The sequence below is a fragment of the Heterocephalus glaber genome, unplaced genomic scaffold (assembly GCF_053883595.1).
Source record: "Heterocephalus glaber isolate CG9 unplaced genomic scaffold, H.glaber_assembly_v1.0 deba00001608, whole genome shotgun sequence".
Classification (NCBI taxonomy): Eukaryota; Metazoa; Chordata; class Mammalia; order Rodentia; family Bathyergidae; genus Heterocephalus; species Heterocephalus glaber.
Genome location: NW_028258379.1, coordinates 31,026,425 through 31,039,396, shown reverse-complemented (window position 1 = coordinate 31,039,396; position 12,972 = coordinate 31,026,425).

Below are 12,972 nucleotides of genomic sequence, written 5' to 3'. Positions count from 1 at the left end.
GATACAGTGAGATTCCTTCATCACATTCTGTATCCCATCCGATTTCCCAGCAGCTTAAGTTACTTGTCTTTATTTTGCAGAGTTTAAAGTTCTAAGAATTTTGACAAGCTTATCATGTCACATGTCCTTGTGTCCATACAAAATAACTTCACTGCTCTAAAAATCCCTGTACTTCCCTATCCAACACTCCATCGTCCCCATACTGTGCAGTCACTGAATTGTCCAGCATCGCTGAAGGTTTGTCTTTCCCTACAAGTATGCATTTATACGCCATGTTTTCTGTGGTCATCAAGCCTCTTTTCATAGCCCTCTGAAGAGCACCTTTGTTCTGCTTGGCCTGATAATTTTAGAAAAGTTATGATTGACAGTGCTTGCAAAGGTATGCTTGCTGCATACCCCAAGTTCCTATGGGTCCACTTCTACTCAAACTTTCCTGCGTGTAACCCCATAGGTTGACCTCATCTTGGCCCAGAGTGGTCTGAGATGTAATCATTTTTGTGTACAAAAACCCCTAGACAATGAGTCCCTCCGGCAACCCACTCAGGTCCTCTCCCAGTACCGGGAGCTTTCTGCTTTTGCTCTCCAATAAATGTTTTTGCCCATTGCTCTCTTCACTCTCTGCCTTGTAATTCTTTCTGGATTGGGAGAAGAACCCACCAGCCATACAGGGTGTCCAGTTGTTCCAGGTACTTGAGATTTTTTCATTCTTCGGCTTTCTTCTGGGATTCAGTTAAGTCACTAGAAAACATTTTAATCCATTTAGGTCTTTATTTTTTTATTTGATTTGATAAGACTACAACAGCATTTAGTTTGGGGCTATTTTTCCCCATAGTTTGTGAGCTCTTAGTATTTCAGTCAATTCCCCGTGATTAGTGAGGGACCTCATTCTGGTTGGACAGGCACTGTTCCCAGCTGTTTATGAGCGCTGGGAACTGTTCTTTCTGATTTGTTTGGATGGTTTCATCCATGTCATCAGCTTGTCAGTTTGTTTCCTTTCATGCACTCACTGATCAGTCCTCAGCTGGCATCCTCATGGGGACCCCTGGACATCTAGAGTCCTCTCCTTGTGCAGTTCTTTCCTGTCCACTACTGTTCAGTTCTCATGTTCATTTTAAATCTCTTTTTAAAAATTTAGTAATAGATTATTAAAATCATTTTTATTTTGAGACAATCACTCACAGAAAGTTGTAGATATAGTAGAGGCTGTACCTGTATCAGCCTTCTCAGAGATAACATCTTACTAAGGAGCAAAACAAGAATCCATGTTTCTTTTTAAAAAGGTTCATGGAGACAATTCACCTACAAAAGTTACATTTCACTGGATTCACAATTCACAGCACAGCCACAGAGTCGGATTTTATTTGTAAACACAGGACGGAGAGGGAACCAAGCCCTGAACTAGTGATGATAATTCTTGCACACTGGTTTTCACCATATTTGCAAGGTCTGTGTCCTTAAATGGGGACTCTAGGGTGCTTCCTCTGCCCATGCCACAGCTAGTCAAGGATGCCCACAAGAGAGTACATGTTTTTAGTAGGAGACAGGGACAAGAATGCTCCTAGCAGCCTTGCTCTGAAGAACCACAAACTAAGCAAAACGGACTCACACGGCCACCAACATTTCAATGGACAAGGAGGTTGCAGCACATTGCCACAAGACGACATTGTTCAGCAAAGAGAATGAATGAGCCACGGCTCCACGCAACCATCTGGGAGACTCTCACCTCGTAATTTGGAGTGAGAGACCAGTACAGAAGAGACATGTCATGAACATGCCACGTGCAATTGCAAGTAACCACGGGGAGCGGAAGGTTTAGGGAGGAAGCAGGCTTCCGGGGCATGGATTCCATGGGTGGGCCTGTTTGTGTGACTGCTTCCTGCTCTACATGTCTGATTACTGTAAATGTCTGCATGTATGTTATGCTTCACTTAAAAGACTTGAACCTTTGTGGAGGATGGCTGCCCTCGGAGGCAGATGGGGCCTTAGACATAGGCATCTGGATTGGCTCTTGACCCAGATTTCCTGACACATGTCCCAGAACAAGCGAGAACCTTCCAGCAAGGATGGCTCGCTGTTGGGGCTGACAAGGGGGAGCCAAATAGCAGAGACAGCCACCCCTGGGGCTCTCCGAGGAGCCGCCATCCGCTCTGCCCTCCCTCAGTGAGACTGGCTGGCCAGCGCAGCCCCTGGAAATGGAGTCTGTACTATTCCTGAGGTCAGTGACTGAAAATCAAGCTCCCCTTTATTCCTGCTCTGACCGGGAGCTCTTTTGTAGCAATTACCAGTGAGAACACATTAGTTTGTCCCTTTTTATAAACTGACAAAGACTCAAAGAAGAAACAGAAATAGATGTTGGACTCGGGAAGATAAGCCCCAGCTCCTGTCTGATTCATGGAAATTATCAACCACGGGGGTACATGGAGGGGCTAAGGAATTTGGCCTAATAAAACCAATTAGTAACAGGAAAAGTTAAAGGCTCATAATGAAAAAAAGCCGTATTTTAAAACTACTAAGAAAGCAAAAAAAACAAAAAAAATTAATTGGAAACCATTTACATTTGGAATCTGATGACTTACGAAAAACAAAACTATGAAACCTATGAAACTATGGTATCAAGTATAGTGAAATAATTTTGAAGCTACACTGTAGAACAAGGTTTCTCAAACTTTGTGGTGAACCAAATCACTGTGAAGGAAAATAAAAGACAGAGCATGGATCTGTATTTTACTAAGCTTCCCCTGGAAGTTCTGATGCGCTCAAAGTCTGAGGCCACTCACAAAGCTGGAGGGGAAAATTATCTGTGACACATGCAAGATGAGGTTAGCTGTGAATCTTTCATTCTGTAAGCAAATGTAAATGTATGCAGAGAAAAAGGAGAAGGAAAAGGACTCCCAGTGTGCAGTATCAGTTATCTCAGAAGCAAGGATGGAGTCTGGGTGTTTTATATCATCTTTCATCTCATCTGAGACATCTCTTCGATTCCATGATTTGAAAAAGCTTGGCATGGCATGGCCCAGGTCACGGGCCTCTGGGGAGTGGCAGAGCTTCACTGTTTGGAATGTGGTTGGTGGATCAGAGGCATCTATGTCACCAGAAATTGGTTACAAAAGGCTGGTTTGGGACCCCACTCCAGAGCAGAGGCCACTGTGAGGGGAGGAAAGAGATCTTCCTGGCAAGACCTTGGAGGTCCACAGTAGTAGCCCATGCTGAGCTCCAGAAGGGATGGGAGGACCACCTGGGAAGAGCATCCCTTTCTCTGATGCTGCAGATGCACAGCTGGTCAGTCCAAGGTTAGCTTGAATCAGGTGGACCTGGTGAAATTGGTAGGTTCCTGGATCCAGCCTTACCTGAAGCTGTGCCTCCTTGCATCTTCATTTACAAGCACCACCAAGCTGCCCCACTGGGTCTTCTGTTTCCTTAGCACCTATTAGGTGGGGCTGTCTAGCACAGGCAGTCAAATGATTTCGAGCCAAAATATATCTCTCTAGAAGTGGCATTATTGCATTAGCCAGAGGCTGTGAAATCGTTATCAACAGGCGTCCTTTTCCTTCTGCTCGCCTCCCTGGCAGTATTTTCTCTGTAGCCAGGAAGGTCTGTAGAGGGAAGGTCAGGGCCAGGTGGGGGTACTGGAGCTTCAGGCTCTCGGCTCAGACCTGCAGAACTTGAGCATATTTCTCAACCCCTCTGCCTCAGTTTCCCTCCTCTGTGAAATGGCAGCTGTGGAGCCCTGCTCCAGAGCATGATGACAGTATGAGCTCCAGGGTGCAGCTGCGGATGAAGGGAGAAGTTCCAGGTAGGCCTGAGCCAAGGGAAGCAGCCCACTGAGCTCATCAGGAGCCCAACTGTGGTGTGGGCAGGACCAAGTGTTGACAAGGACCAGGAGCAGCTATCCATGTTCCTGGTGAGAGTGTGTGGCTGTAACTCCAGCACTCTGGCAGGCCGAGGCAGGAGGATTGCAAGTTTTACCCCAGTATGGGCAACTTAGTAACTTAGCCAGACCCTGTCACAAAATAAAAGCGGGCTTGGGGTGTAGCTCAATTGAAGGCCTTGGATCCAATCTCCAATACTGCAACAAACAGACAAACTGGCACTGGCACTTTTGGCTGGCTGTTATTAAGTTATACATACACACATTAGTTCCACTCCTAGGTTTCTACTCAAGAGCGATGAAAACATTATGTCCTCACAAAGACTTGTGCACAGGGCTCAAAGCAGCTCCATTCATTATAGCCCCCAGCCGACAATGACCCCACATATATATTGACAAGGGAGCTACACAAGCAATGCTTATTCCTCAGGACCTTTAGAAAAGACAGATATGCAAAAGGAAACAAGTCAGAGTCCTCTCCTTTCCTCCCACTATGTTAATGTTTCTGGTGCAAAGCTTTCAGTCTTCCTCCCCCTCCTCACCCTCGCTCTTAGTTTTTCCTGCCTTTGGTCTTGCTTTTGATCTGCCCCAGGCTGGGGTCTCCTCACACTGCTCTGAAATCTCTACCTGGATTGTGAACCAACTGTCCAATTTAGAAACCAGCATATGGATTTGCCTGGGATGCTCCATCCTTCAAGAGATGTGGCAGCTCCGGGCAGCAGGCCAAGAACTCTAAGATTCTGGGCGACTCTGTTGCCTCTGTGGACCACACCTAACTAGTGGGACCTGCTGCCTGTGAACTGAGCTCAGAACTGGATTGAAATCACATCTTGCCTTGGAGTGCCACCTTGTGGCCGTGTCTCAAACTGCAAGCACAGCTGCAAGAGGGCTGAATAACAAAAATCACAGCAGGGTCAGTGACGGTGGAGACTGGTTTTGAGGATGGGAACCAAAATTGTCCTTAACTCCAACTGAATGGGCCGCAATGGCAGACTGTTGTATTGGGAGAGCAGAGATCTCTCATTGGAAGGGTTTGCAGTACTTGAAGATGTCGTCCCAACTCTCACCCATGCTGCTCCTTCCCCATTCATAGTGGACTCCTGGAAACTCCGTTTGTAATGTAAATGTGACCTCAGCTCCATTGCTTACCGCGTCTGTCTCAAGCTACCCTGTACCCTCCTCTAAAATCCCTTTGTGCCTTCTGCTAGTGCTACTCATTCATTCCCCCTTTCATTTCTTCACTTGCAAATTCTCCTTGAGGTTTTCTGCTGTCAAATCTGCTGCAGACCCAGGAGAAAGAACAGGGGCTAAAGGGAAAACTCAGCTCCCATGAAGAGGAGATGACCTGAAAGCAATGGACAGAGATGCAGCAGGTTGGCTGGTGCTCACGCTTGACACCAAGTGGAGGAAGAGGGGCAGTGAAGGTTGGAGTGAGGAGTGCTCCTTCAGAGAGTATCTGCGGCCTGTGTGCTGCTGTAACAAAATTCCCGAGTCCCGGTAACTCATAACAAACAGAAATTTCTCTCTCCTGCTTCCTAGGCTGGAAATCAAGTCCCCAACACTGGAGTCTGGTGAAGGCTGCATTCTCCAGAGGGAGAATCGCTGTGCCTTCCCGTGTCACAGGGCAGAGGCAAGAGAGCCTAGCTCCCTCCATCAAGCCCTCTTTTGTAGGGAACCTGACCCCCTCACCAGGAAGGACCCCTGATGGCCTAATCTCCTCTCAAAAGTCTACTTCTTATGCCACCAAATTGGTAACACTTGAATTCTGGGGGAGACATGTTCAAATGACAGCAGACAGCGTGTCATGGAGAGTGTCTCTCCTAGGGTGAGCCTAAGTCAGAACTTGAAGAAACTGAGGAAACAGAGAAAGGCATGCAGTAATTTGAGGGAAAACATTAAATGGAGAGAAGAGCAAGTGCAAAGGTCCTGAGGCAGGAGGAGGTTGAAAAATACCAAAGAAACAAATGTGTAGTGAGGGCTACTGATGAGGTCAGAGTGGTGGAGGGAGGTTGGTGGGGTAGAGCTTCATGGGTATGCAATGGGGATTCTGGCTTCATAGCTCTCTGAGTAAGATAGGGAAGAACAGGAGGGCCTTAAGTTGCCATAATGATTCCACCGTTATTTTAAGGGGAAAGGGAAGTAAAACGGATCAAGATGCATTATGTATATGTACCAATCCCCCACAATGAATGTATTTATTATGTATCACAAACATACTAATAAAACATCTTAAAAATAAAGGAGAATAATCAGACATTGCTGCTCATTTGGGGAGCCTGGGAGATCCATTTGGGACTCTGAAACTGCAAATGCACCAGCAGGACTGGTGGCTACCATGCCCTGGAGGGCACAGGTCCAAGTCCTGGTAGCATTCCAAACGTGTTGCTGGGAAAAATGGGGCCCATCTCAGAACAAGCTGGGCTTGGGTACCAGCCACTTCTTATCCATTTGTCCATTTGGTTTGCTCTCTTTTGAGTGCCTTCATCCTTCTTCTCCAGTGAGACTGAGTGCTCAGAGATGCTTCTGGTTTCTCTGATCTTGCTTGGGAGGAGGGACCCCAAGGGCCCACTGTGGGGTGCTGGGTGAGGGGCGGCAGGCACCCTCCTAGGCCTGGGGCTTGTGTCCAGGCAGCAGGACAGATCAGGGACCTCCCTGTGGGTTTGCATGTTAAACAACCAGACACTTTCTTCACATCCACCATTTAAATCCCCTTTCCCATTTCTTCGTCCCTCTTTTGCTACAGACACATCTATAGAGAATAGTACCTTAGTATAAGGAAAATCACAGTCCAAATCCACAATACATGGCAGCAGAGGCTGGGAAGGATGCAGGCATCCCGGAGAGCTGTCCCTGTCTTGTGGAAAGGAAGGAACAGATCTGAGATTCTGCTCTGTGGAATGACGTGCAGTAGGCTAGATTTGCTGCATTTCAAAGAGAAGTGAAGTGTCGTGCTCTGGACAGTCTTGCAAGAAGACAGCATCAAAAACAGAACTGTGCCCAGTGCAGCTCTGGAAAGGTCCAGCCCACAGGCCCAGCCCTGGGCTCCAGCCACAGACAGAAAAGCCTTCCCCTCCCCAGCCCATGGTGCCAGGTCTGAGGCCCCCTTTCCTTTTCCCTGGATAGGACCAGCTTATTTTAAGGTTCCCCTTTCCTTCCCCTTCTGGAGAATCAGATGAAGCCCCACCAGTTTGAGGGTAAACATTTTATGGCCTCGGAGCTGGATTATTGCAACCCGTATCAGAGCAGAGTTCATTTATTCATTCAGTGAATATTTGTTTTCTACACATCATTTTCTACACATCAAACACTTTAGAGTTGTCTGACATTTAGCGGCAAAGCAAAGTCCATGGAGCCACTTTCCCAGCTCTTGACCTGGGAAGTATGTCACAGTGGTACCAGGTGACCTTGACGATTCAATGGGGGACCCATTTCTCCACTTTCTAAATCTGTGCGGATATGGAGAATGAATCCTAAGCCATGGTCTTCATTTACACATTAGGACAGAGGTAGTGATCGCACCACTGGGACCTCCCCTGCCCTGAGGCTGTACATTTCTCAAAGTGGCTCCTGATGCCTGGCACTCCAGTAGGGAATCTGGGACCATGGAAGAATCCCGAAACCGCCTTTTGGCAGTTCTGCCTGGTTTGATCCAGAATGCGGAGCCCATGGTCTGTGTGAGCAACTCCCTCCTGCTCACACTGCCCTGGTTTCTTTTCTTCCCTCCTTATTTCTTTCCTTCCCGTCTTATTTTGTCACATCTATTGCACTGTTTCAGTTTGCTACAGTCATGATATGCTGCATAACAAACTATCCCCAAACACAGTGGCTTACAGAAGTGGTCTATGACCCAGGCTGAGCGTGGCTGGGTGACAATTCTAATGACTTAGGCTGAGCTGAGGTAGCTGTGGCAGCTTTGATGTTCACAGGTGGATCTGCTACCTGTCCCCACACCTGTGCATCCTGGAGGCCAGCGTGATGGCAGCAGCTACCCAGGTGAATGCTTTCTATGCTGATGGCAGAAACACTTGAGGCTTCTTAAGACTCACGCTTCACAGGGCCGCTTTCCCCTGGCTAGAGTAAGTCACATGGCTCAGCCCCAAGTCACGGGGTGTGGAACTGAGGTGGGGATAGAAGTAAGGACAGGTTGGAAGGAGATAAGGTTTGAGAAAACTGCATCTTCAAGACATAAAGTTACCCAAGGTTACAATGCCCTTTTCACCCCAGGCTTTTATAATTTTCATTCCAGCCTCCTCACCCCTAAATTCCTAAGATTCTTAAAGATTCTACCAGTCCATGAATTTCCCTATGTTTTTCATCCAATACTATAAATCCATAAATTCCAAAGACTTCCACTCTCGAAGAAATAGCCCTATTAGTTGGGTACCATGTCTCCAAACTTAAGACAACTTAGTTGATAAAGCCAGTTTTTCTTTAGCCCATGAATAGTCAATCTGAACTTAAGGAAACAGACACTATGTGGATGATAAATAACTCAAAAAATAGACATCCTAGGTCATCCATCCTGACGATACCCCAAGACCACATAAAGGCCCCGTCCCCAGATCATGATTCATGTCACCCTTGGGCACCCACGTCCTCTCTGGCTGCACGTGCACTTCTTGGCTTCTGCCTAATAAACCTGCTGTGCTTTCCACAGCTGCATCCTGAAATATTTTTTCTGAGATGAGCATCAAGAACCTTTCTGGGGCGGGTTGAGGTCTCCATCCCTTCTTAAGCGGGACCTCCTCACAGCCCTCCTGGTGACAGAACTGCTTGGCCCAAAATGCAGCCACTGCAGATTGTAGATACAGGGAGGGTGAAGAATGGGGGCTGGCGATTCCAGCTGCGACCCGACAGGCGCTCTGCAAGTCCTTGCTTGTCCAGATCACCCCACAAGTCGCGCTGTATCTTCTCTAGGTTTGAAAGTGTGCCCACGGGCATTTAAATCTATGCAGGGGACTTCTTTAATTTGATTTCCTCGAGGGATCAGATCTAGCGCTGGAGGACCAAGACAGCCAACCTGTTTATAGCATTGGAAGGGAACAGAGGGCTTTTCTGAGAAGCCGCCAGCCAGGAGTCAGAGCTTTCAGGATGCTGGCTCCATCACCGTGGACCTGAGATGTCCATTAGCAGAACCATTAGGCTGAAGCTGTGGGGGGAGGCCGAGGAAAGCAAAGCTTTCAGCCCATCAGAAGGGAAGACTGTGGGACAAAGAACAAGCCCAAGCCAAGAGGCGGCCACACATTTCCATTTAATGCTCACCACAGCCCTGTAGACTTGGTATTTTTAAGCCCCGGGAATGGAGCATTTATATCAGCACAATTATAATACCTCTCCCTGGGTGGTTACTCGAATGGAATCTTGCAGAGTGTGGTGCAGTCACTTCCTAGCATTGCTGGAGAATTTGAAAACACAGGGCAAAGCCCCTTACCTTCAGGTTAGAGCAAGAAGCTTGCTAAATAGAAAAGCCAGCGGGGTGCACACATCACTCAGGAAACGTGCAGACGAAGCCTCCCAGATAGGGCGTGTGTGCGGCTCTGCCCCCGGAGCTGGGGCCAGTGCTCCCCCATTCTCTCTCTGACCCCTCTCTGGGGGCTCCAGTGGCCATATGGGGTGCTGTGTGGCCTGGGGCAGGCTGAAAATGCTCCTGCTGTCCTGGTGCGGCTTTAGATATCAGACAGCCACGTGGCTGCTGCCCACTCTGGCTGGCTTTGGCCAACAGCCAGCTCGAGAGTCCATGCCACTCTTGCTCTTTTCCACTGTTTTATTTCCTCCTCCTGCCTGGCCACAGTCATCTCCTGACCCCTTACTTCCCTGCCATTCAGTCCTCTGCCCTCTCTCCTCTCCACTTCACATTCCTAGACCGAACCTCTGAGTCTCTGTTTTCCAGTTGAAGAAATGGAGACTCCAACAGCCCTTCAAGGCCACAAAGGCTGCCTCTGGCAGAGCTAAGTGGGAACCCAGCTCTCTGGGCTCCAAACTGCACTTCTTGTCCCCACACCACACCTCTGTTTGCGTACAGCTGCGCTTCTCTCACAAATCACTTGGGGGTCTCCTTCAAAGGCAGATTCTGACTCAGTAGGTATGGGAGGGTTGTGCTTCTGCATTTCTAATAAGCTGCTGGGTGATGCCAATGCTCCTTTGCATGGAGCAAACTGTGTTGCAAGAATATAGTGTTTTACAAAAGAAATTATAGACATATTTTCAATTCATCTTGATCCTTGCTGGAATCTACTGAGGCTGGCAGGCGAGAGAGAACACACTTGTACTTTCCAGGTGAGTTGCCAAAGTCCAGAGAGATGCCATGCCTTGTCTGGCATCCCCTGCATAGCAGGCAGCACCCAGGAAATGGGACCCAGGCTTCTGATTAGGGTCCCTCGGTCGGGCCTGGCACACTGCTCACTGCAAAGCTGTGATGGCCCTGAATTCTCCACAGCAGCTGCAAACCCTCTTGTATGTTTCGTGTCTCACACCCCCGCCTCTGAGAGCAGCCTCGAAATCACTGTGATTGTCTCTTTATTCTGAGCTCCCATTGTTCCTGGCCTAGTAAGGTGTCCCAGGAGAACGAAGGACTTTGCAAAAGTCACATGTGGCCAGAGGTGGAGGTACCCCCTGCCAGGGCAAAGCTCGCTGTTTTCTTATGTAGGATCAAGTGTGCTTTGTGGGCTGTCCTTGGCAGTGAAAATGGGCCGTGTAAATTATACATTGAAATAATAGAGGCAGCTGCAATCTGCCAGAAGCTCTGCAATGGCAGAGATAGCAACTATGTAGGAGAACAGTGGGCCGTGCCAAGGGCACCTAGAATACTCAAGAAAAGAGGGGACACTGGGGCCAAGTGTTTCATTTCTAGATTTCCAACCTGCCAGGACTACTCTTATCTGTGGGCAAAGCTTGCTGCCCTTTGACAAAGGACCAACATGCTCAGGGGTTCAGATCTTGGGCAGGAAAGTAAAAGAATGAAAAGCAGTCCAACCAATAAGGGAGAGCGTCTAGGTGACAGGGATGGGGGCGAGCCTAAGAGCCTAGCTCACCTGCCAACAGCTGGGAAACAGAGGCCAGGAATGGGACACTGCCCCGGGCTCACTGTGGGCAAACTGGGGCCAGGGTTCGGGCCCCTGAATTGTAGTCTCAAGTTCCTCACCTTGCTTTGCCTCTGTGCCTTCTCAAGGAACAGGTCTTGTCTGAGTTTTCTCAAGTAGGACAAATGAGATCTGGATTTAAGACAGAGGGCAGCAGGGCAGCACACTGTGGACACTTGGAGAGAAGACTCATCAGGGTGCTACAGTGTGGAGCTTGAACGTTCTCCAAAGGCCCATGTGTTGGAGCCTGTTCCCCAGCGTGGTGCTGTAGCAGGTGGTGGGCCTGTTGTAGGTGGGGCTTTGTGATGACCAGCTTTCTATTGATGTAACAAAATACCTGAGATCAACAATTTAAAGAAGGGAAAGTTTGTCTTGGCTCACAGTTTCCATCCACAGTCATGTGGCCCTATTGTTTTAAGCCCGCAGTGAGGAGGAGCATCAGGGCATGGAGCATGTGGTTGGGCAAAGCTGCTCACCTCATGGCAACCAGGAAGCAAGTAGTAAAAGATAAGAGAGGCCATGGTCCCAATATCCCCTTCAGGGACCTGCCCCCAGGGACCTTACTTCCTTTCATTGAGCTCCCAGTGATCTCATGTCCTCTCACTGGGCCCTCAGTGGCCTTACATCCTCATACTTCCTTGACGTAAATAGGCCTTCTCCACTAAGTACTATGATGTACTGTGACACCACAGGCCCAAAGCCATGGGTTCAGGCAACCATGAACCGAGACCTCTGAAACCGTGAACCCAAATAAACCTTTCTTCCTTTTAAGTTGATTGTCTTAAGTATTTTCTTATAGTAGTGGAAAGCTGATTAACAAAAGGGGGTACATATGGGAAAAGGCCAAATCCCTGACATAAGAGAAAAACACATTCCAACAAGTGCCTTTTGGTCCCTGTGCAAGGAAGCTTTTCCTGGGCCTCTATTCAGCTAGCATTTCTATCTGTCTTGAAATAGAGCTCATTGTTTATTTGGCCCTCAGCAAATGTTGGTTGAATGAGAGAATAAACTATGTGGAGAAGTCCTTTTCTCTACAGGTTCTCATTTTCTCCTCCAACAAACTTGATTTGACATTTCCTTTCTATCTGTGCCTAGTGCTAGCCATTTTTAAAAACTGGGATATTTATTCTCTTACTTGCTAAACTTATTTATTGGTTTCAAGAGTGTTTTCATTCTTAATTTTCTCTGTCATTGTTAAGGTCTGGGCCAGGCTGACTGTCACTCAGTGGTTGTCCCTGCCACTGCTATCTAGAGCAATGTGGGCTCTCATGTTCCTCCCTCTGTTGCTCAGTGACAAAGGCCATTTCTTCATTTCCTGAGGGTCACCATGGCTTGAGGAGGGGACAAAACATACCTCCATACCCAGAGCTTGGCCACAGGGACCTGTGCCCCTACCATGAAGGTCACTGCAGCCTCGGCAGCCCCTGCCCATCCCCCGTCACCCAGGGCCCTTTACCCCAAGGCACTGCATGGCCCTATGGCCACATTCTCCCTCCAGGTCCTAGGGCTCCCTGACATAATCTCAGGGAGTCTTAGGAATAAATATTTGTGCAATGGAAGCTCAAGTCAGATTTGATATGCATTTTATAATTCATACTAATAGTAATCTTACAAATAGAACTATATTTAAAAGAGTCTTTTTAAAAATGCACCCAGAAGAATCTCGGGGAACCTGACTGACCTATGACCTTTGTCTCTCTTTCCTGTTAGCTGAATTCACCAGGAAGCTTGAGGCATGGGACCCTTGAGACACAGTCTCTGGGGACGTCCAGAGGCCCCTGCAGGCCCAATGACGGCTGGCACTTCACTTGGCACCAGGGACCACTCTGAGGGCTTTTCCCGGGGGCCTCATTCTATTTTCACAGGGCTGAGGGCAAAGGGTACATGGCTCAAGGTGAGGATCAGAGGCCTTCCAGGCAACTTCTGACTGACGGGACAGGACAGGAAAGGACAGGACAGGAGGAGGGAGGGCTTTCAGGGTAGGAGGGGGTGCGCTTTGCAGCTGGCTTTGCAGGGTGGAGGGCT